This window comes from Capra hircus, chromosome 3 (genome assembly GCF_001704415.2).
Source record: "Capra hircus breed San Clemente chromosome 3, ASM170441v1, whole genome shotgun sequence".
NCBI lineage: Eukaryota > Metazoa > Chordata > Mammalia > Artiodactyla > Bovidae > Capra > Capra hircus.
This window is the reverse complement of record NC_030810.1, coordinates 41,074,032-41,096,501: the sequence shown is the minus strand read 5'-3', so window position 1 is coordinate 41,096,501 and position 22,470 is coordinate 41,074,032. Positions and strand designations below refer to the sequence as shown.

Here is a 22,470-nt window from a genome sequence, read left to right as displayed (position 1 = left end):
TCTTGATTCCAGCTTGTGTTTCTTCCAGTTCAATGTTTCTCATAATGTACTCTGCATAGAAGTTAAACAAGCAGGGTGACAATATACAGCCTTGACATACTCCTTTTCCTATTTGGAACCAGTCTGTTGTTCCATGTCCAGTTCTAACTGTTGCTTCCTGACCTGCATACAGATTTCTCAAGAGGCAGGTCAGGTGGTCTGGTATTCCCATCTCTCTCAGAATTTTCCACAGTTTCTTGTGATCCACAGAGTCAAAGGCTTTGGCATAGCCAATAAAGCAGAAATAGATGTCTTAGATTTAAAGAATTACAACCAGAAAGAGTGGTCATTAGTAGAAACTGAAGATTACCCTTAATTTAATAATTCATAACAGATTCCAGAGAGGAGTGAGGATTTAACTGCCCTTTGAAGAATGAGGAGAAATATGAAGCATATCATAAGTATCATTTTTAAAAAAGGTTTTCCTATTGAACCTTTGAAAAGTTAAAACAAAGTTCAGCCAAAGGTATGGGTAAAAGACAATAGGAACTCTTGTGTAAGAACGGATTTGCAAGTTCAGAATAGTATTAGTCAAAAGACCAAGAAACCATTTTCCCAGATGACTACTTTTTATATAAAGAACATTTCTGCATACTGTTTGTCCTGGGTGAGAAGCTTTTCTTCCCCAGAACGGACCTCTAACCAATAGTATTACTATAAAATACAGTCATTAGAGAAATACTCAACTACCTCCTGGGTAGTCATAATCCTAACAGATAACATCTTAACAATATAACTGGGCTTCCCAGGTGGTGCTAATGGTAAAGAACCCATCTGTCAATGCAGGAGACTTAAAAGATGTGGGTTTGATCCCTGGGTCGAGAAGATACCCTGGAGGAAGACACAGCAGCCCACTCCTAACAGCAACTACAATTATCAGGTGCTTATTATGTATGTGCTTATTATGCTTATTATTATGTATCAGTATGTTTTCTCTATGCATTTATGCATACACACATACACACACATTTGTGTGTACTATTTTTTCTCTTTCATCTCCTTCATGCTGAAACCAGTTTGGTTCAGAAATATTGTTGGTGCATACAGAAATCCAATTGTTTGATTATCTTCTAGGTTGAGACACCCAAGTGACAGCTGCTAGTTAAAGTAAAATGAAAAAACATAATTCTGAGAAAAACTACGTTGTCCTATGCCTTCACTAAACAGCTATTTGATAACAGCTGTTCTTGAACATGAGTTCACATTTTTAAAGCCTATTATAATACTATTATAGATGCTCCTGAGAATCTGTACTTGGCTCACATCTTTAGCTATTATCTAGCATAAACAGATAGAGCACTTATATATTTCCATAAACTTTATAGAAATTATTAGCTCAAGAGTAGAGTCAGTCAGTTACTCTCTTTCTCTTCTCTTCATTCCCTCCCCTCCTCCTTTTCTCTGTATCTGTCTCACTATTATACACACACATACACATATATAGAGAGAGATTTTTAGGTATGTGCTATTTCTGGATTTTCTAATTGGCAAAGACTAAAATTAATATCAATGCCACAATGCCCCTTTAGAGTGTCTCCAGCTGGGTCATTTTTATTTACTAGTCCATATTACCCTAGTTTGAATTAAAGAGGTCCATAGGTACCAGATACTACACTTGATCTTAGCCAAAAGGCCAAGAAGCAATCCAGTAGTCATGTATGGATGTAACAGTTGGACTATAAAGAAAGCTGAGCACCCAAGAATGGATGCTTTTGAACCGTGGTATTGGAGGAGACTCTTGAGAGTCCCTTGGACTGCAAGGAGATCAAACCAGTCTATCCTAAAGAAAATCAGTCCTGAAAATTCATTGAAAGGACTGATGCTGAAGCTGAAAGTGCAATACTTTGGCCACCTGATGAGAAGAACTGACTCTTTGGAAAAGACCTTGATGCTAGGAAAGATTGAAGGCAGGAGGATATGGGGATGACAGAGGATGAGATGTTTGGATGGCATCACCAACTCGATGGACATGAGTTTGGGCAAGCTCTGGGAGTTGGTGATGGACATGGAAGCCTGGCATGCTGCAGTCCATGGGGTTGAAAGGAGTAGGACACAACTGAGAGACCGAACTGATAGGTACCAGAAAGGGTTTCCCTGGTGGCTCAGCAGTAAAGAATCTGCCTGCAATGCAGGAGATGTGGGTTTGATCCCTGGGTCAGGAAGATTCCCTGGAGAAAGAAACGGCAACCCATTCCAGTATTCTTGCCTGGGAAATCCCACGGACAGAGAAGACTGATGGGCTACAGTTTATGGGGTCACAAAAGAGTCAGACATGACTTAGAAACTAAAACCATCACCACCATAGGTACTAGGAATTTTCACTAAAATAGTTCTCACATGTGTGACTCTCTCCTTAAAGACCATCCATAGCCCACAGACAATGGTTCCCATAACTCTAGTCTCTCCTCAGCAAGTCTCCATGCTATGCTAAGCAGAGTCATAGCTTTAACCCAGTCAACTAGACCTCCTAAAGACACCAAAGCCAAGCAAATACTGTCCCACACTAACTGACAGTGGCCTGTATTCACTTCAGAAGACATTTTATTGGTACCATAAAATTGTATAAGTGGGGTGTATCTAGCCTAGCAGTTCTATGAAATAACAAGTGACTTGCTGACTTTCATTCAGTGAGAATCAATATCCACAAAAATTTCACATAGCCTACCTTAGACATATTGAGTGTTCGCATTCTGGAAAAGATTTTAAACTTATGAGTCCATAGCACTTAAACTTGACATTGATGTTTCACTCCGGATTCATCATTTCTGTGTCTGATATTTCTCACAAACACGAAATCTCACTTTAAAATGTCACAATGCCATTAATCACATGTTTAAGTGCAGAAATATGGATTTAAGAGTTACAAGAGTGGATATTTCTGGTTTTCATTTGAAAGCCAACAGGAAACGAGGATAATCATAAGTCAGAACTACTGAAAAAGGTTGTTAAACACATAAATATGTATTTTAAAACATCTCCTTAATAATGCCCTATAGAAACAGAAATATAAGTGAAGAGAATCACTGCAAATTAATGAAAGTTTCCATTCAGCAGGAATATATAATAATTTTAAATGCATACATATAGTATAACTTCAAAATAACATACGCTTATTACAATGTAGCTTCAAAGCACATTGATATACGGTGAAAACTCAGAGTACCGCAAGGAAAACAACAGATATCCACACATATGGTAGAAATTTTTAATACTTTCTCCTTAAAGAATGAATGGATGGGGAATGAAATGGCAATCCACTCCAGTATTCTTACCTGGGAAATCTTACGTACAGAGGAGTCTGGCAGGCTACAGTCCATGGGGTCGCAAAAGACTCAGACAAGTCTTAGCGACTAAACAATAAAATGATTGTGTGCTAAAGTTAAGTTTTTAAGTGCATGCATTTGAACTGATAAAAAAAATTTGTATCAACTGATATATAGAAACAAAAAAATAGAACAGCAAACATAAATACGTGAGGATATTTAAGACTGAAATAGTATTAACAAATGACACTGGAACAAAACATTAACAAATTTGGCATACATTGAACTCAGCTCCTCCAACTGTAGATGGCACATTATTTCTAATCACCAGTGGGGTGTTTACAAAAACTGACCACATACAAAGACATAAGGCAAGTTACAAACAAATCCAAAGACCAAAATCACAGATACAAACCACATTCTCTGTCCACAGTGTTTTTAAGGCAGGAAAAAAATAACAAAAATATAACTACACAAAGGCCATATATTAGGACAATAAAAATTGTTTTTGGTAATCTACAGGGCAAAAAAAGATATAATCAAATTTTAAACTTATGATAATGAAAAAAGCATCTCAAAACTTAATTTCATGCAGATAAAGCAGTATTGAGAGAAAAATTCAAAGTCAGAAAGAAACATCATTCTTAATGTGAAATGATTTATTCTGTGAGCACTTCAAAACAACATTATACCTGAGGTCCTAAGCAAGGCACAAAGAGAAGTAGGAAAAGATTAAGGATTATAAAGAAACAAACAAAATTGCCATTATTCACCAATGACAATAAAAATGGACAATCCCAAAGTATCTATATGTAAATTGTTAAACTTAGTTACAAAATTTAGCAAGATTGCTGGTGAAAAACATAATACTAAGTATTTTAAACACTTCCCAACTTCTTATATGAGGCCAGTATTACTCTGACACCAAAACTAGACAAAGACATCACAATAAAAGAAACCACAGACCAATATCTCTTATGAATATAGATGTAAAAAAATACTAGCAAACCAAACCCTCCAATGTATAAAAAGGATTACACACTGTAATCAAATATGATTTACCTCAGGAATGCAAGTTTCATTTAAAATATGAAAATCAATGTTCGATCAATCATAATAATAGAATAAAAGACATGACAAGTCAAGAGCAAAAGCATTTGACAAATTCCAACGCTATTTCATGACAAAAAACATTCAACAGGACATAGAACTTTTCCAGCTTGATAAAGCTGTATACGAATAACCCATAGTTAACATCATTATTGTTGCTGTTGCTTAGTAACTAAGTCATGTTCAACTCTTTGCAACCCATGGGCTGTAGCCTTACCAGGCTCTTCTGTCCATGGAATTTCCCAGGCAAGAATACTGGAGTGGGTTGCCATTTCTTTCTCTAAGGGATCTTCCTGACCCAGGGATAGAAGCCACTTCTCCTGCTTGGCAGGCAGATTCTTTACCACTCAACCACCAAGGAAGCCCCGGCTAACATCATACTTAATGGTAAAAGACTGGTTGCTTCCCTGCTAAGTGAACAGGATCAGATAACGTTATTCACCTGCACTTTCTATTCAATTCAAGGTTTCAGCTAGGGCAATTGAGCAAGAAAAAGAAATAGAAAACAACTAAATTATAAAGAGAGAATAAAACTATCTTTATTCTCAAAAGACATGATCTTGTACATAGAAAATACTAAGGAATTCACACACAAAAAAAAATATTTCTGTTGTTCAGTCATTAAGTCATGTCTGACTATTTGCAACCCCAGGAATTACAGCATTCTAGGCTTCTTGTCCTTCACTATCTCCCAGAGTTTGTTCAAACTTATGTCCATTGAGTCATCAAACCAACTCATCCTTTGTCGCCCCTTCACCTCCTGCCCTCAATCTATCCCAGCATCAGGGTCTTTTCCAATGAGTTGGCTCTTGGCATCAGGTGGCCAATGTCCTGCAGCTTCACCACCAGTCCTTCCAGTGAATATTCAGGGTTGATTCCCTTTAGGATTGACTGGTTTGATCTATCTGCTGTCCAAGGGACTCTCAAGAGTCTTCTCCAGCACCATAATTCAAAAGCATCAATTCTTCAGCGCTCAGTCTTCTTTATGGTCCAACTCTCACATCCATACACGACTACTGGAAAAACCATAGCTTTGACTAGATGGATCTTTGTTGAAAAGTAATGTCTACGTTTATCATATACCGTCTAGATTTGTCATACCTTTTCTTCCAAAGAGCAACTGTCTTTTATTTCATAGCTGCAGTTACCATTTGCAGTGATTCTGGAGCCCAAGAAAATAAAATCTCTCACTGCATCTTTTTTGTCATCTATTTGCCAGGAAGTGATGGGACCAGATGCCACAATCCTAGTATTTTGAATGTAGAGGTTTAAACCAGCTTTTTCACTCTCCTCTTTCACCCTCATCAAGAGGATCTTTAGTTCCTCTTCACTTTCTGCCATTAGAATGGTATAATTTGCATATCTGAGACTGTCGATAGTTCCCCTTGCAATCCTAATTTCAGTTTGTGAATCATCCAGCCCAGCATTTCATATGAGGGACTCTGCATATAAGTTAAATAAGCAGGGTGACAATATGCAGCCTTGACATATACCTTTCCCAATTTTGAAACAGTCCATTTTTCCATGTCCAGTTCTGTTTCTTCTTGACCTGCATACAGATTTCTCAGGAGGCAGGTCAGGTGGTCTGGTATTCCCATCCCTTTCAGAATTTTCCAGTTTGTTGTGATCCACACAGTCAAAGGCTATAAGGTAGTTCATGAAGTAGATGTAGATGTTTTTCTGGAATTCCCTTGCTTTTTCTATAATCCAACAGATGTTGGCAATTTGATCTCTGGTTCCTTTGTCTTTTCTAAATCCAGCTTGTACATCTGTAAGTTCTTGGTTCACGTACTGCTGAAGCTTAGCTTGAAAGATTTTGAGCATTACCTTGCTAGCATGTGAAATGAGTGCAATTGTGCAACAGTTTGAACATTCTTTGGCATTGCCCTTCCTTGAGACTAGAATGAAAACTGACTTTTTCCAGTTCTGTGGTCTCTGCTGAGTTTTCCAATCTGTTAACATACTGAGTGTAGCATTTTAACAGCATCATCTTTTAGAATTTTAAAGAGCTCATTTAGAATTCCATCACTTCCACTAGCTTTGTTCACAGTAATGCTTCCTAATGCCCACTTGACTTCAGACTCCAGGATATCTGGTTCTAGGTGAGTGACTACACCATCATGTTGTTCAGATCATTAAGACCTTTTCTGTGTAGTTCTTCTGTGTATTCTTGCCACCTTTTTTTAACTTCTTCTGCTTCTGTTAGATCCTTGCTATTTCTGTGTATGTTCAGCAAGGTTGCAGAATACAAAATCAATACACAAAAATCATTTCTATTTTTGTGCATTAGCAATGAACAATCTGAGATAAAATCAAAAGACAATTTCATTTCCTATAACATCAGAAAGAATTAAATACTTAAGAACATTTTCAACAAAAGAAGTGCAATTATTTATACAATGAATACTATAAAACATCACTGAAATAAATTAAAGAATACCTAAATAAATGGAAAAACACCCCCATGTTCATAGACTGAAAGAACTTTTATTAAGATGGCAATACTTCTGAATTTGATTCAATATAATCCTTTCAAATTTATAGTGACATTTTGTACCGACATTGACAAGCTGATTCTAAAATCCATATGTATTCACAAGTGAATAGCTAAAACAATATTGAAAAAAAAGAATCAAATTAGAGGATTCACTTCTGATTTCAAACTTTGCTTCAAAGCTACAGTAATCAAGACAATCAAACTAAGACCATGGCATCTGGTCCCACCACTTCATGGCAAATAGATGGGGAGACCATGGAAACAGAGAAAGACTTTATATTCCTGGGCTCCAAAATCACTGCAGACAGTGACTGCAGCCACTAAATTTAAAGATGCTTGCTCCTTGAAAGAAAAGCTATGACTAACCTAGATAGCACATAAAAAGCAGAGACATTACTTTGCTGACAAAGATCTGTCTAGTCAAAGCTATGGTTTTTCCAGTAGTCATGTATAGATGTGAGAGCTCGACTATAAGGAAAGCTGAGCGCCAAAGAACTGATGCTCTTGAACTGTGGGGTTGCAGAAGGCTCTTGAGAGTCCCTTGGACTGCAAGGAGATCCAACCAGTCCATCCTAAAGGAAATCAGTCCTGAATATTCATTGGAAGGACTGATTCTGAGGCTGAAACTCCAATTCTTTGGCCACCTGATGTGAAGAACTGACTCACTGGAAAAGACCCTGATACTGGGAAAGATTGAAGGCAGGAGGAGAAGGGGAAGACAGAGGATGAGATGGTTGGATGGCATCACTGACTCAATGGACATGAGTTTGAACAAGCTCCAAGAGTCGATGATGGACAGGGAGGCCTGGCACGCTGCAGTCCATGGATCACAAAGAGTCGGACACAACTGAGCGACTAAACTGAACTGAACTCAACTGAATCAAGACAATGTGGTACCTCATAAAAGGACAGAAATAGAGCAATGGAATAAAGCTGAGAGTCCAGAAATAAATCTTTAAAATGGTTTTTAACAAGATATCTAGATATGAGGAAAGAATGGTCTTTCAATAAATGGTGCTGTGACAAGTAGATATCCAGATGCAAAAGAAAGAAATTGGTCCTTTCCTTCATTCTATATATTCAAAGTAATCAAAAACTAAAATACAAAAGCTAAAACTATAATATTCTCATATGTAAAACACAGAAGTAAAACTCTTCAACCCTGAAATAGGTAACGGCTTTTTAGATATGACACCAAAACTAAGTATAAAAATAGATTAACTAGACAATTAAAATTTAAAACTTTGGGGCTTCAAAGGATACCTTCAAATAAGTGAAAATCCCACAGGATGGGAGAAAATATTTGAAATTCTGTATCTTAAAAGAGATTGTACACTATATAAAGAACTCTCATACCAACCACAAAAATAGACAAGCAATCCAATTAATAAACAAGCAAAGAACATTTCTCAAGATATATAAATATCTTTTCATGGCCAACAAGCACATGAAAAAAAAATGCTCAAGATCATCAGTCATCAGAAAATGCAACTCACAACCATAATGAGTATCACTTCACATTCACTATGATATCTTAAAGTTTTGGATGGTAACAAGTGTTGACAAGGAGATGGAGAAATTGAAACCCCTGTTAATGCATTGCTGGTGGGAATATAAAATGTTGAAAACTGCTTTGGAAAACAGGCACATTTTCAAACGTTAAACATAATGTTGCCATATGACTGAGCAATTCTACTCCTAGGTATATACCCAAGAGATGAAAACATATGTTCACACAAAAACTTATATGCAAATATTAGTAACAGCACTATTCATAATAGTCAAAAAGTGGAAACTACCCAAATATTCATCAACTGATGAGTGAATGAACAAAATGTGGTATATCCATACAATAAAATATTATTTGGCCATAAAAAGAATGAAGTATTTCCATGGAATCATGTTTTCAATGTAAACCCCAAGAAAATGTTCTTTTATGATTAAAAAGAAGAACGAAGTACTGATCCATGATACAGCATGGATAAATCTTAAAAATAGCATGCTAAGTGAAAGAATCTGTTCACCAAAGCCCCTATGATTTTATTAATATAAAATGTCCAGAATGGGCAACCCATAGACACAGAAAGTAAATCAATAATTTCCAGAGATCAGAGAAGGGAACTTAGGGAGTGACTGCTAAGGGGTATGGGGTTGCTTCGGGAATTATAATAAAGCTTTAAAATTAAATAATGGTAATGGTTACATAACTGTGTTCATGTACTGAAAACCAGTACACTATAGTGTACTGGTACTGTACTATTTGTACACTATAAAAGGAAAATTTTATGATATATGAATTATAGTCCAATAAACCTATTGTTTTTAAAATACTTTTAGAGATCAAGTTTATTTCTCTATGACAGTAGCAGAACGACAATGAATTTTTTGAAAAGACATCATTTAAGATAATTTCAAAAACATGCAGTTTCTATAAAAAAATGGAACAAAATGTTCAAGGACTCCTAAGAGAAAAATTATACTATTATAATATTATTATAATATTGTCATGTTAGAGAGGATCTAAATATATTGAGAGACAGTCATGTATTCTAAAACTGAATATTTATAGAGTATCAATTTCCTTTTGTTTATAGACTCAAAACAATCTCAATGGAATCTCCATTAAATTCCTAACAAACTTTTCAGAACTTGATAAGCCAATTTGAAAAACATGTATGGAAAGATAAAGGGCCAAAGAATGGTATAAAACTCCTGAAAAAACCGGACAAAGAGGGACGATTCACTCCCCGACTTACCAGATAGCAAGACAATTTAAACCTGCGGTAATTACAGAAAGAGACATAAAGAAGAAATACAAAGCTCAGAAACAGACCCACACACATGTTAACACTTGGTATTTGAATATATCAATAACAAGTATTTGTTGTTTTAAGCCACTAAATTTGGGGGTATCTTATTAACACAAAAATAGATAACCAGTATTCACCCTTATTTTTCCTTTTACCACAGAGGATTAACCTTCCCTGTGTCCCTGAAGTTAGGATTTCTTTTGCATCTAAAGTGTGAGTGCAAATCATTCATGTCACTTCTAGATGGAGGCATTTAAAGTTAGTTCACAATTATCCACAATTTTCTCCATACTACATCAAATGGGAAAGTCCTGTGTTCCAGGTTGTACAGAATGATAGCAGTTTCCTGAATTTAGACTTCTAAGTTTCTGAAAATAATTATGCTGGAGAGATGTCCTAAACCAGAGGAAACTTTACTTGAGTGACAAATAAGTCTTTATTACATTAAGTCAATGAGATTCGGGGATAATTTGTTACCAAAGCATAACCTAGCCTATTTTTACAGATAATAGGCTCCATCTCACCAGTAATTAAAGAAACAAAAGGCAATGAGATAATACATACCCACCAGATGGGCAAAAATTAAAGTTTCTGATAACACTAAATTTTGGCAGAAACGTAGAGGGATGAAAGTAGGAATATAAATGGGTAGAAACATGCTGGAAAAGCATGGCACTGTCTAATAAAGCTGATATCTGCAAACCCTGTGATCTAGAAATTTGACTAGGAGTTTTATGCTCTAAAGACACAGAGAACAAGATTGTTGGATGACATCACCAACTCAATGGACATGAATTTGAGTAAATTCTAGGAGGTAGTGAAGGACAGGGAAGCCTGGCATGCTGCAGTCCATGGTGTCACAAAGAGTCACAAAGAGTCACTGAGCAACTGAACAACAAAAAGAAACTCCTACATCTAAGCACCATGACATTTGTAGAAGAAGAATCATCAGTGGTTTATTTATGACAGTAAAAGAAAGGAAAGGAGGGAAAGAGAGAGGAAGAAGAGAGAAGGAGGAAGGGGGAGAGAGGGGGAGGGGAGGAAGGACAAAGGAGGGAGGAAGTCAGGAAAGAAGGAAAGACAAAAGGGAGAGAGGGAAGGAGAGGGTAGAAATGATCCAAATACCCTTAATCACAATGAGTAAAAAATAAAATTATTATTTTCATAAAACAAAATATATCCAGAAATAAAAATGAACAAACAGTCGCTGTCAGCAACAGCATTCAATCAACAACAACAAAAATGTTACTAAGCTCCCCTTACATGCTTGGCTCTGTTTCAGGTACTAGGGATACAACAGTGAATAAAACAGGGGAAAAAAAAATCCACCCTCATGGAGTCTGCATTCTAATAAAAATAAGACAGGAAAAAAAAAGATTAATAATAAGTCAGTAAGTATTTTTAAATGTGGTAAGAACATGAGGAAAAGCTAAGGAAGGGGAAAGTGTTTTGCAAGGTAAGATGTGCAATTTAAAATATGATGACCAGAGTAAGCTGAAGACAATCTAAGGTTAAAACCTCTGAGAGCAGAAGAGAGACCAGCAAAGGGGAGAGAAAGTAATGGCTAGTGAAGAAGCAGGAAAAATCAAGAATACATGGCATCCTGGAGCCCAACAAAGAAGTATCACGGAGAGCAAAGGGTGCTAACTGACAGTGCTACCAACAGGTGACGTAAGATCAAAGGTGACAACTGCCCATTGAATTTGGGAAAGGTGATGTCACCGGTGACAGTGGGCAGAGTCCTGAAAATAAGAGTGACAGAACTAGGTTTAAGAGAGAATGTGAAAAAGCAATCAAATGATATCTATGATATATGAATATAGACACCTCTTTTTGAAAGTTAATGCTTTAAAAGGGAGAGGAAATGGCTCAGTCTCATAAACATAATGCTAAGCAAGAAAATCTATGAAAGGATGCCTCCTGTGCGCATATAATTTTTTAAATAAAAGGAAAACTGTGATAAGGAAGGAACAAGATAAGGAAGGAAGGAACAAGAAAAAGGTTTCTGGGTATTGGCATGTTCTCTTATTTGTATGGTGAATAATGAGTATTTGCCTTGAATTACCTGTTACAATTACAAAACAGTTACAATTACAAACCAGTCCATCCTAAAGGAAATCAGTCCTGAATAGTCATTGGAAGGACTCATGTTGAAGCTGAAACTCCAATACTTTGGCCACCTGATGCGAAGAACTGACTCACTGGAAAAGACCCTCATGCTGGGAAAAATTGAAGGCAAGAAGAGAAGGGGACAACAGAGGATGAGATGGCTGGATGGCATCACCAACTCAATGGAAATGAGTTTAAGCAGGCTCCAGGAGTTGATGATGGACAGGGAAGCCTGGCGTGCTGCAGTTCATGGGGTCACAAAGAGTCAGACACAACTGAGCAACTGAACTCATTGGTTACAGTGATTTGCTATATTATTTGTAAACCAGTACCAACATTTGTTTTATGTACTCTTCTCCCTGTGTATGTCATAGTTCAAAATATTTACAGATTAATAAGATCATGTGTGTGAAAAGACAACAAGTAAAATCACTATGGAGTTACAGAAGTTTTAAAAAATACTTAAGAAGGAATACTTCAAATTATGACCAGACCAAATCTGAATACGCCAAAAGGTTACACGTACTAGGTCTGTCCAGGAGGTGAACATTTGCAATTTAATTAAAACTGGAATTTGTAAATCACATAAAAATCTTAAAAGAATTAGAGCAGACTGTAAGTCCCTTTCTTCATTTTTAACTCCACAGGACATATTTTTCAGTATGCATTTGGCTCTCAGTATGAAAAATGCAGTACAGTACCTGCCAAGGCAATTCTTTCCTTTCTCTGGGTATCTTTTAAGTTCTAAGACCCCCCCTGGGATACTGCCCTTCACAAACACAAACCTTTTAGTTATATAACAGTGATCTAACTGAAGACACGGCTGTTTTCTCTCGGTAATTTCATTACAAAAGAGAAGTAGAGCTTCTGCCAACTAGAATGGCCCTCCCAAACCATGAATGAGTTGGACTGTGAGCAGATCCATCCACTGTTTTCAATTGTTTTCCAAGAGACTAGAAGCCAAGATATTTGAGTTCTACTACTCTCTGTTCATTCAACAACCAATTTCCTTAACTCTTTGGGTATCTCTTGCAAGGCGATGAGCATCTACTTCACCAGAGACTATGATGGAAGACAAACGCCTGAATAATTGATGGCACTTCCAGTCCAAAGGTGAAAAGGCAAGGAAAATAAATTTAAATGTGTTTATAAAAGAGTAGGTACATACTAAATCACTTCAGTCAAATCCGACTCTTTGTGCGTCTATGAACTATAGCCCACCAGGCTCCTCTGTCCATGGGATTTTCCAGGCAAGAATACTGGAGTAGGTTGTCGTGCCCTGCTTCAGGGGATCTTCCTGACCTGGGGATCTTCCTGACCCAGGGAACTTCCCATCATCTCATGTCTCTTGCATAGGCAAGCAGGTTCTTTACTGCTAAAGCCACCTGGGAAGCCCTCATAAAAGACTGCTTCCAATTTATTCCACTCTCCCAAAAAGAATAAAGAGCATGTGCTGGGTGTGAGTACATTATTTTATTTTAGATCAACACCACCAAAAAGAGCCACAGACATTTATTAACCTATCCTAACTACTGATGACTAAGTCTCAAGTAATTTTGAATTACAAGTAACAACAAAAGCTATCCTAACATTCTGTCTGCTAAAACAAGTCAACAGTTGGTTGCTGTCTGCTTTTTACCAAAAGGAAATAAAAATATCAGTGACACTTTATAGTACACACTCCCTGTACAACTTTGAGTGTGTGTGTCAATTCCTAATTTCTAGCTTATCTGTTTAGTTAACCTCTGCTATTTTTCTGGGATTCATTCCAAGACAACTAAAATACATTACTAAAATTGGCATCTATGCTATTGAGCTTAATTTCAGACAGGCTCTAAAGTGTTCTGAAGACAATTTTTAATATTCTGCACACAATATCATGCTAAAAAGTAACACACTGTTCAAGAACAGAAATTGACAGGAAAGATGCAATTTTTGTTTTCCTCCAAAACAATTTTTATTTCCTCCAAATATACCATACTGAAAGTGAACAGGTACTATGCTAAAGCCACATGTTTTTGTTGCAGTGTTGCAAATATTAACTTCAAGTTGAATGTGATTTTTTAAGCTAGACTGAAAGATGATCTAAATATTTACATACAAACTATATATTTCTAAGCTAAAAGAGTGTTTTTCTCTTTAAATTTTGGTTGAAAAGCCTTAAATGCATAAACCATAAGTGCATATTACAAAAAAATGCCAAGATCAATACAATTTTTTTTAATTTCATGAAATTATAAACCTAGTAATGTTTGTAAATGTTAAAAAGTCAAAGAATTATAAATCTTAAGCTGGGAAACATCTTAGATATTATCAAGAGGCCCTCAGAATTGTAAACCAACCCTCTAACTTGACAGATGAGGAAACGGAGACCCAGAGGTTAAATGAGCCACAGTTGTCACTGTAAATACAAATCATATCAAAGCCAGATTTTCTGACTCCCAGTCCAGAGCTCTGAAGAGCATCTGTCTCAACATACTTTAATACTTGAGGAAATGAAGGTTAACAGAGGACACTCCGGCAGCCCCTCAATACAATGAACCCCCTCTGGCTTAAAAGAGCCAGTCTTCTCTTGGCCTTTGCCAACCCACGTTCTAGAAAGAGCACCCCAAATATCAACTTTCTCAAATGGCCTCATCCTACCTGGGGTTTCCAAAGTGATTCCTCAGCTCGGTCTCTTTTTCTCACACCTACAATTTCCTTTAAATAAGTGCTTTGGTTGGGATTGGGTTTTGTTGTTTTGTTTTGCTCTATTAATACGCTTGGGGAGAGCGTAGATGGTGGAAACAGAAGCTAAACCACCCCTACAGCACATTTGTTTCCCTTTTGTCATCCAAACCAACAAATCTTTCCTCCTCCGGGCCCCAGGGCTTACTGGTTTCCGTCGCAGTCCCTTCAGTTTCCAAAGTAGCGAGGAGACCTGGAAAAGAAGTTGGCCGGATGGCAAGTCCTTTCGGGGGCGCCGGGCAGGTTCGCGCCCAGGCTGGGCCGAATGCCCTCGGCCGCGCGCCCCGATGCTTCTCGCCCAGGGTTACCCCGGAGCGCCTGCCCCGGGGGAACGAGAGTCCCCGCCGACCCTCCGGTGACGCCGCCGGACCCGCCCCGGCCTCTCGGACCCCAGGTGGCTCGCGGGCTCCAGCCGCCCGCGCGCGCCCGAGCGCCTGCCTCCTCGCCTGGCCAGGTGCAGGAGGAGGAGCCGTAGGGGTGGCGGAGAGAGAGTTGGATCCCACCTCGAGGCCCAGGTCCCACCCAGGCGGAGGCGAAGACGACGGCGGCGCGGGGGCTCGGACACCTGCGTCGCTCGCGCTCGGACGGCCGTGGGCTCTGCGGTGGGGCGGCTCCAAACTCGTCGCGGAAGGTGCCGGGAAGCTCTCCGAGGAGAGGAGGCAGCGGAGTGTGGAAGGAGGGGCCGAGGGGGAGCGGAGGGAGACACGGGAGTCGGAAGAGAGAGGTCGGGGCAGAGCCGGGTGGCCGCCTGCGCGCCCAGCGCCCTCCGCCACCGCTTCCCGGGCCCGAGGAGCGGCCCCGAAGCCGCCAGGGCGGCCGCGTAGGTGACTGGGGTGGCAGCGGGGATGAGGCTGCCCCTGGTGGCGGGCACGAGGAGGAAAAGCGAGGAGTTTGGAAAGAAGGACCCCCTGCCCGCAGGGAAGCCTAGAGTCCAGGCAAACCCACGAGAAAGGTGACACCGCTTTTACCCAACAGTCAGCTACGGTGCCCACACTGAACCGCGGCTCTCAGACCCTGGGCTAGGCCTTGGGATTCCCTCTGTCCCTCCTACTTCCAGACTTCCAGGCCTTTGTGCATCAGGTGTGCAAAATGCTACAGTAAAGATCTCCATAACTGAAGGGAGTGGGAAAGAAAAGCGAAATGGAAAGATCAGAAGTGGTGAGGTAGTGAGTTTCCTGTCACCAAGAATGATTCAACCAAGCACTTTGGTCATGCTTGTCAGGAAGGCATAATTCTTTTCAATCTTGAAATTCAATGGCGTATGACGTAGTATGTTTAAAAAAATCCGTCCTTGACCAGTCTGATTCCAACCCCAAAGTAATAAGCACTTTTTTGTTCTCCACTCAAAGTGTTCACTCACTGATTTGTTTGTTTATTAATACATTTTTTGTTGAGACCCTACAGAGTGACGCACAACATGCTAAGTGCGGTTACTATGTTCCTTGAACTTGAAGCTATGACAAGCAAGTATTCATCTAATTACCAACTGTGATGAGTATATGAAGGAAACCAACAGAGTGTGGAAGAAAGAATAAAAGGGAGTACACTACTCTAGACTGGGTGAATGGTTCATTTTCAAAGGTCTCTAGAAAGGAACTTGCCTAACACCCTCACAGGATAAGGCATCAGAGACACAGAGACAACTTAGCCCAGAGACGGCAGAGCCAGGAGCAATGCCTCCCTGCTCCCCGACCCAGCCTCTTACTTGGCCAACGCCTGGAGCTTTGTAAATGGAACTTTCCCCAGAGGGGAATATCCTCCAGGGACCAGTGTCACTTTAATGGAGACAAACATTTTCATTGGATGAAAACAAGAATTAGAGTAGAGATACTGACTTCCCCAAATTGTTGCAAAATAAAACAATACAATAGAATCCGAAATTATTTGATATGAACTAGCATTTTAGTTTTCTAGGATTGCCTTAAATGACCACAGACTCAATGCTTAATACACCAGAAATGTGTTCATTCACTGTTCTGGAGGCCAGAAGTCCAAAGTCAGGGTGTTATTAGGTCCATACTCCTCCCCAAGCCTTAGGAGAGAATCCTAACATGCTCATTCAGCTTCTGGTGGCTCCAGAACTCTATTGGCTCACAGCTAAATCTCTTCAGTCTCTGTCCATCTTCACATGGCCTTCTCCTCCATATCTGTGTCTTCTTTTCTGTCTCCTGTAAAGACATTTGTCTTTGGATATGGAAACCATCCAGATGATCAGGATGATCTCACCTCATCTTCAGTTGAGACCCCTGGCAATTCAGTGATTAAGAAGCCGCCTTCCAATGCAGGGGATGTGAGTTCGATCCCTGGTCTAGGAACTAAGATCCCACATGTCTCAGAGCAACGAAGCCCTCTTGCAGCAACGAGAAGACCCAGCATAGTCATGCATGCATACACACACACACACACACACACACACACATACACACACAAACAAAAGTGTTTACCTATTTGCTCAGCAAAGACCCTTTTCCAAATAAGGTCACATTCACAGGTACTGGAGTTTAGAATGTGGACATATGTTAGGGAGAAGTCACCACTCAACACACTAAAACTAGTTAACTAATAGGTACCAAAATTATTGTCTACCTTGGTATCACAGTGTTATTCCAGGACCACCGTTTAAAATTCTATCAATGCTAAGTATAATTAATTATTTTAATGTGAAATGCTAAAAATAAGTGTCATTAAGCCTGGGTTCATGAGGAATAACTGTTGTAAGGAAAATAAGTTCAAAGGCCCAAGCCTTTATTTCGTGTTTGAGTCACAGGCAATATATGAAGGCCAAGCATAGATTCCCCATTGTTAAATTAATATATAAATACATCCCACATCCATATGTATGGATTTCTGATACTGTGATCCAATACTGAATGTCTACCAGGCAGCAAGCTCTGAGTCATGAGCTCCTATGGAGTTTACAGTCTAGGTTAGGGGACACATTTGAATCTCATTTCCTCTGGCACCATGTCTGATGCATATCTGAAGCTTGATAAAGAGTTGTTGAATAAATAGATGAGTAAAAATAAATCACTACCCATCAACTAAGCAATTATCACCACAGTGGAAAACATCTCCATAATAAAAAGATAGGATTACTGTTGCAAAACAGATTAACACCCTGACTCATTCAGTATTTTTCTAAGTGAAGGAAAAAAATCCCTAAAAAGAAATCTTTGATTTAAAAAAGAACATAATGAGCTCACCTATCTCATCTTTTCAAAAAAAAAAAAAATCGTTATACAACTATTTACACAGATACAAATCCTGCTGGGAACAATCATAACTGAAGTCATAGTTAAAATGAATACAATATTTTGTCCAAGTATCTTGGTTGATAGTTTCAACTATTAATTTCATTATACTGATGCATCACTTCCTTTTTTTTTCTTTTTTGATAATATACATGTTTCAATGCCACTCTCCAGAATCACCACACCCTCGCCCTCTCCCACAGAGTCCAAAAGACTGTTCTATACATCTGTGTCTCTTTTGCTATCACTTCTTGAAACTCTTTACAAACAATGATTTCAATGATGCCACTCTCTCCTGGTTCACCTCGTCCCTCTTTAGGTTTCCTTCTTATTCTTCTATTCTTACAATTATAATCCATCAATCAATGTATTAATATCTGCCAAACTGACTCTCATTCATTGATTTATGTGGGTCACAAGCCCATATCTGAACCAGTCATAGTGGCCAATGACTTGGAATATGATGACCAGGTGTGAGTCACCTGTGCACTCCTGGAAAACAGGAAATGGGAAAAGAATTGATTTCACCCTAACCAAATAACTTAGAGTGTTCATGCTATTCCATACTGAATGTTCTTCCTCCATTCTATATCACCTTTCCCTCAACCATTACCTACTGTCATCATCTGCTGGTTGAAATCTTAACCATACACCAAGATCAATTGACCAATACACTGACTTAATTGACCCATTTTGGGTCAGTTAACTGACCCCCAAATTGGAACTCATCTATTTCTGGCAAATGATCATTTGGAAATTTATTTTGTCTTTTTTATAATGAAGCACTCTCTGATTTATCACATTATTTTGGATGTAGAAATTACTCAATTAATATGCATTAGACTGAAGAATAAGAAGCAAATCTTGTAGTTTTCCATTTGCATAATTAAAAGAACAAAAACAAAAAAATGCTTATTTATGAATAAGTACTTCACAATGATATTTACCAATTGCACTGTTTAAAATTCATATACCAAATAGAATTTTATTCTAACTTTCTATGGCATATATAATATAGGAGTTAAATACATAACACAATCTCAGTGGATTTTAAATTATAGAGGCACAGGAAAAAAGATGAGAAGTATACCAAAATGTTTCCAGTAGCTATCTCTAGATTATCTAATTTAGGAGATTGTTTTGTTGGCTAATTGTCCCTTTCTAAGGAGTCCGTCAAGGCTGTATATTGTCACCCTGCTTATTTAACTTATATGCAGAGTACATCATGAGAAACGCTGAGCTGGAAGAAGCACAAGTTGGAATCAAGATTGCTGGGAGAAATATCAATAACCTCAGATATGCAGATGACACCACCCTTATGGCAGAAAGTGAAGAGGAACTCAAAAGCCTCTTGATGAAAGTGAAAGAGGAGAGCGAAAAGGTTGGCTTAAAGCTCAACATTCAGAAAACGAAGATCATGACATCTGATCCATCACTTCATGGGAAATAGATGGGGAAACAGTGGAAACAGTGTCAGACTTTATTTTTGGGGGCTCCAAAATCACTGCAGATGGTGATTGCAGCCATGAAATTAAAAGACGCTTACTCCTTGGAAGAAAAGTTATGACCAACCTAGAGAGCATATTCAAAAGCAGAGACTTGACTTTGCTGACTAAGTTCCGTCTAGTCAAGGCTATGGTTTTTCCTATGGTCATGTATGGATGTGAGAGTTGGACTGTGAAGAAGGCTGAGCACTGAAGAATTGATGCTTTTGAACTATGGTGTTGGAGAAGACTCTTGAGAGTCCCTTGGACTGCAAGGAGATCCAGCCAGTCCATTCTAAAGGAGATCAGTCCTGGGTGTTCATTGGAAAGAATGATACTAAAGCTAAAACTCCAGTACTTTGGCCACCTCATGCGAAGAGTTGACTCATTGGAAAAGACCCTGATGCTGGGAGGGATTGGGGCCAGGAGGAGAAGGGGGCGACAGAGGATGAGATGGCTAGATGGCATCACGGACTCGATGGACATGAGTCTGAGGGAACTCCGGGAGTTGGTGATGGACAGGGAGTCCTGGCGTGCTACAATTCATGGGGTTGTAAAGAGTCGGACATGACTGAGCAACTGAACTGAACTGAAGTTATCTAAAATGATCATATGTTACTTTCATAGAGGAAAAAGTTATTAGAAACGATCTATGTAAGATCATCCATTCTTTGAAATCTATTCCTGGAAACTAGAATCATTCAGATCCTCCTGAAGGCCTGGGGCAACCCAGGTACTGTCAGGTGCTGTTCACTGGCCAGCAGGCCCTACCTGTGACTCATCTAAATGAGCTCCTAATCTATTGGAACATCTTTATTTTTCTCTCTCTCTCTTTAGAATGCTGCCAACATAAATAAGGGAAAATTGCATTACTCCTGACTACCTAGAAAGGTATATAATACCAATGGAAGTCATAGCAGCTATTTAGTCTTATTATTTTTTTTTACACAATTTTGAAAGGGTACTTTCAACTTACAGTTATTACACAATATTGGCTATATTCTCCATGCTGTATAATACATTCTTGAGCTTATCTAAACACCCAGTAGTTTCACAGCAGCCATTTTTGTTTGTTTGTTTTCTGGCCATGCCATATGGCATGAAGGATCTTAGTGCAGTGGAAGCATGGTATCCTAATCCCTGGACCAGCAAGGAATTCCCTCTCAGTGGCTTTTGAACTATGACCAAGAATCTAATTCTAGTTGAAAGGTAAATCAGTCAGATTATTTGCTTGCAATTTACTACCAAGAATAAAACTTCTTTCATTCCAATCTTAAAATATGTAGCAGAACCTGGACTAAAATATGACTTTTCCTCAAAGAATTTATCTTTTATTACATTAGTTCAGTATTTCATGCTATATCTTCATATTTATTAGCTATTTACCTCTTTACCAAAAGTGAGCATCAAGGTGTAAGAGAAATTACAAAGTTATTCAAATATCATGCTTAATCCAAAGTAATTATTATTTCCTTTAAAAAATTTTTTTTTGTTTTTATTTTTTTATTTGTTTGTTTGTTTGTTTTTTTTACTTTACAATATTATATTGGTTTTGCCACGCATCAACATGAATCTGCCACGGGTGTGCACGTGTTCCCAATCCCGAACCCCCCTCCCACCTCACCCCCCACACCATCCCTCTGGGTCATCCCAGTGCACCAGCCCCAAGCATCCTGCACCCTGCATCGAACCTGGACTGGTGATTCGTTTCTTATCTGATATTATACACGTTTCAATGCCTTATGACCCAGCAATCCCACTGCTGGGCATACACACTGAGGAAACCAGAATTGAAAGAGACACGTGTACCCCAATGTTCATTGCAGCTGTTTATAATAGCCAGGACATGGAAGCAACCTAGATGTCCATCAGCAGATGAATGGATAAGAAAGCTGTGGTACATATACACAATGGAGTATTACTCAGCCATTAAAAAGAATACATTTGAATCCGTTCTAATGAGGTAGATGAACTGAAAGCCAGAAAGAAAAATACCAATACAGTATACTGGTGCATATATACGGAATTTAGAAAGATGGTAATGATAACCCTGTATGTGAGACAGCAAAAGAGACACAGACGTATAGAACAGTCTTTTGGACTCTGTGGGAGAGGGAGAGGGTGGGATGATTTGGGAGAATGGCATTGAAACATGTATAATATCAAAGTAATTATTATTTCTTTGATCTGAAAGACTACAAGTAAATTAAGAGAATAAATGTCTGGAAATTACTGCCAGACAGTTGCCTGAAAATGCTGCTGTGAATGAACTAGAATCATTTCAGAATCATGCGGCTGAATGAAATTTTCATAGAAATGCTTTTCAGATTTAAGTTCCTATGGGTCTTAAGTGGTCAGTATCTCTGATAATCCTGACGATTGGTACAAGCATGTGTGCTCAGCCACTCAGTCGTATCCAACTCTGCTACCCTATGAACTGCAGCACACCAGGCTCCTCTGTCCATGGGATTTTTTCCAGGCAAGAATACTGGCGTGGGTTGCCACTTCCTCCTCCAGGGGAATCTTCCTGACCCATGATCAAACCCACATTCCCCTGTGTTCATTGGCAGCCAGGTGCTTTAACACTGAGCCACCTGGGAAGCCTGGTGATTGGTACATGTGTGCTATGATTTTCACATAGCACAAGGCACTTTGTTCTCTGCATGAGGGTAATGGGATTTGAGAGCAAAAAGAACCAGGGACTGTTCACTGGCCTATAAACCAAGTCTCATAGTTAAACTGATGCAAAATTTACAAATTTACAATGAAAAGACTAAGTGTTGTGGGAGGTTTTGTCTTTTTTTTAATTTTCAGGGGCCTGGTTCTAACACTAAACTATTAGTCTGTAAATGATGAAGTATCCTGTTCATTATTTTAGTTACTTTCCTTGATCATACCAATGTGGCATTAAGGAAACCTTTATTAGCATTGTCCTATCAGATTAATAGGGCTTTCTGGGTAGCTCAGTGGTAAAGAAGTCAATGCAGGTGACACAGAGGACACGGGTTCAAACCCTGGGTTGGGAAGATACCCCTGGAGGAGGAAATGGCAACCCACTCCAGTATTCGTACCTGAAAAACCCCATGGACAGAGGAGCCTAGCAGGCTGCAGACCGTAGGGTTACAAAGAGTCAGACACATCTGAGCACAGAGCACGCACAGACACTAAACTGGTACCCAA

General features: G+C 38.9%; 1 protein-coding gene across 3 annotated transcripts in view; it reads right to left on the bottom strand.

Annotated features, from left to right (window-relative positions):
• The window catches only part of LEPR (leptin receptor), a 156,998-nt gene that overhangs the window by 84,496 nt on the left and 50,032 nt on the right, over positions 1 to 22,470 (bottom strand). The window contains exons 1-2 of one of the 3 annotated variants that reach the window (XM_018045222.1): positions 15,059 to 15,514; positions 14,704 to 14,748 (exon numbers count right to left, since the gene is read on the bottom strand). The exons of the other annotated variants lie outside the window; for them this stretch is intronic. The gene's annotated coding sequence lies outside the window, so the exon portion shown is untranslated. Of the gene's footprint in view, positions 1 to 14,703; positions 14,749 to 15,058; positions 15,515 to 22,470 lie in introns of those variants that run through there. 3 annotated transcript variants of the gene reach the window in all.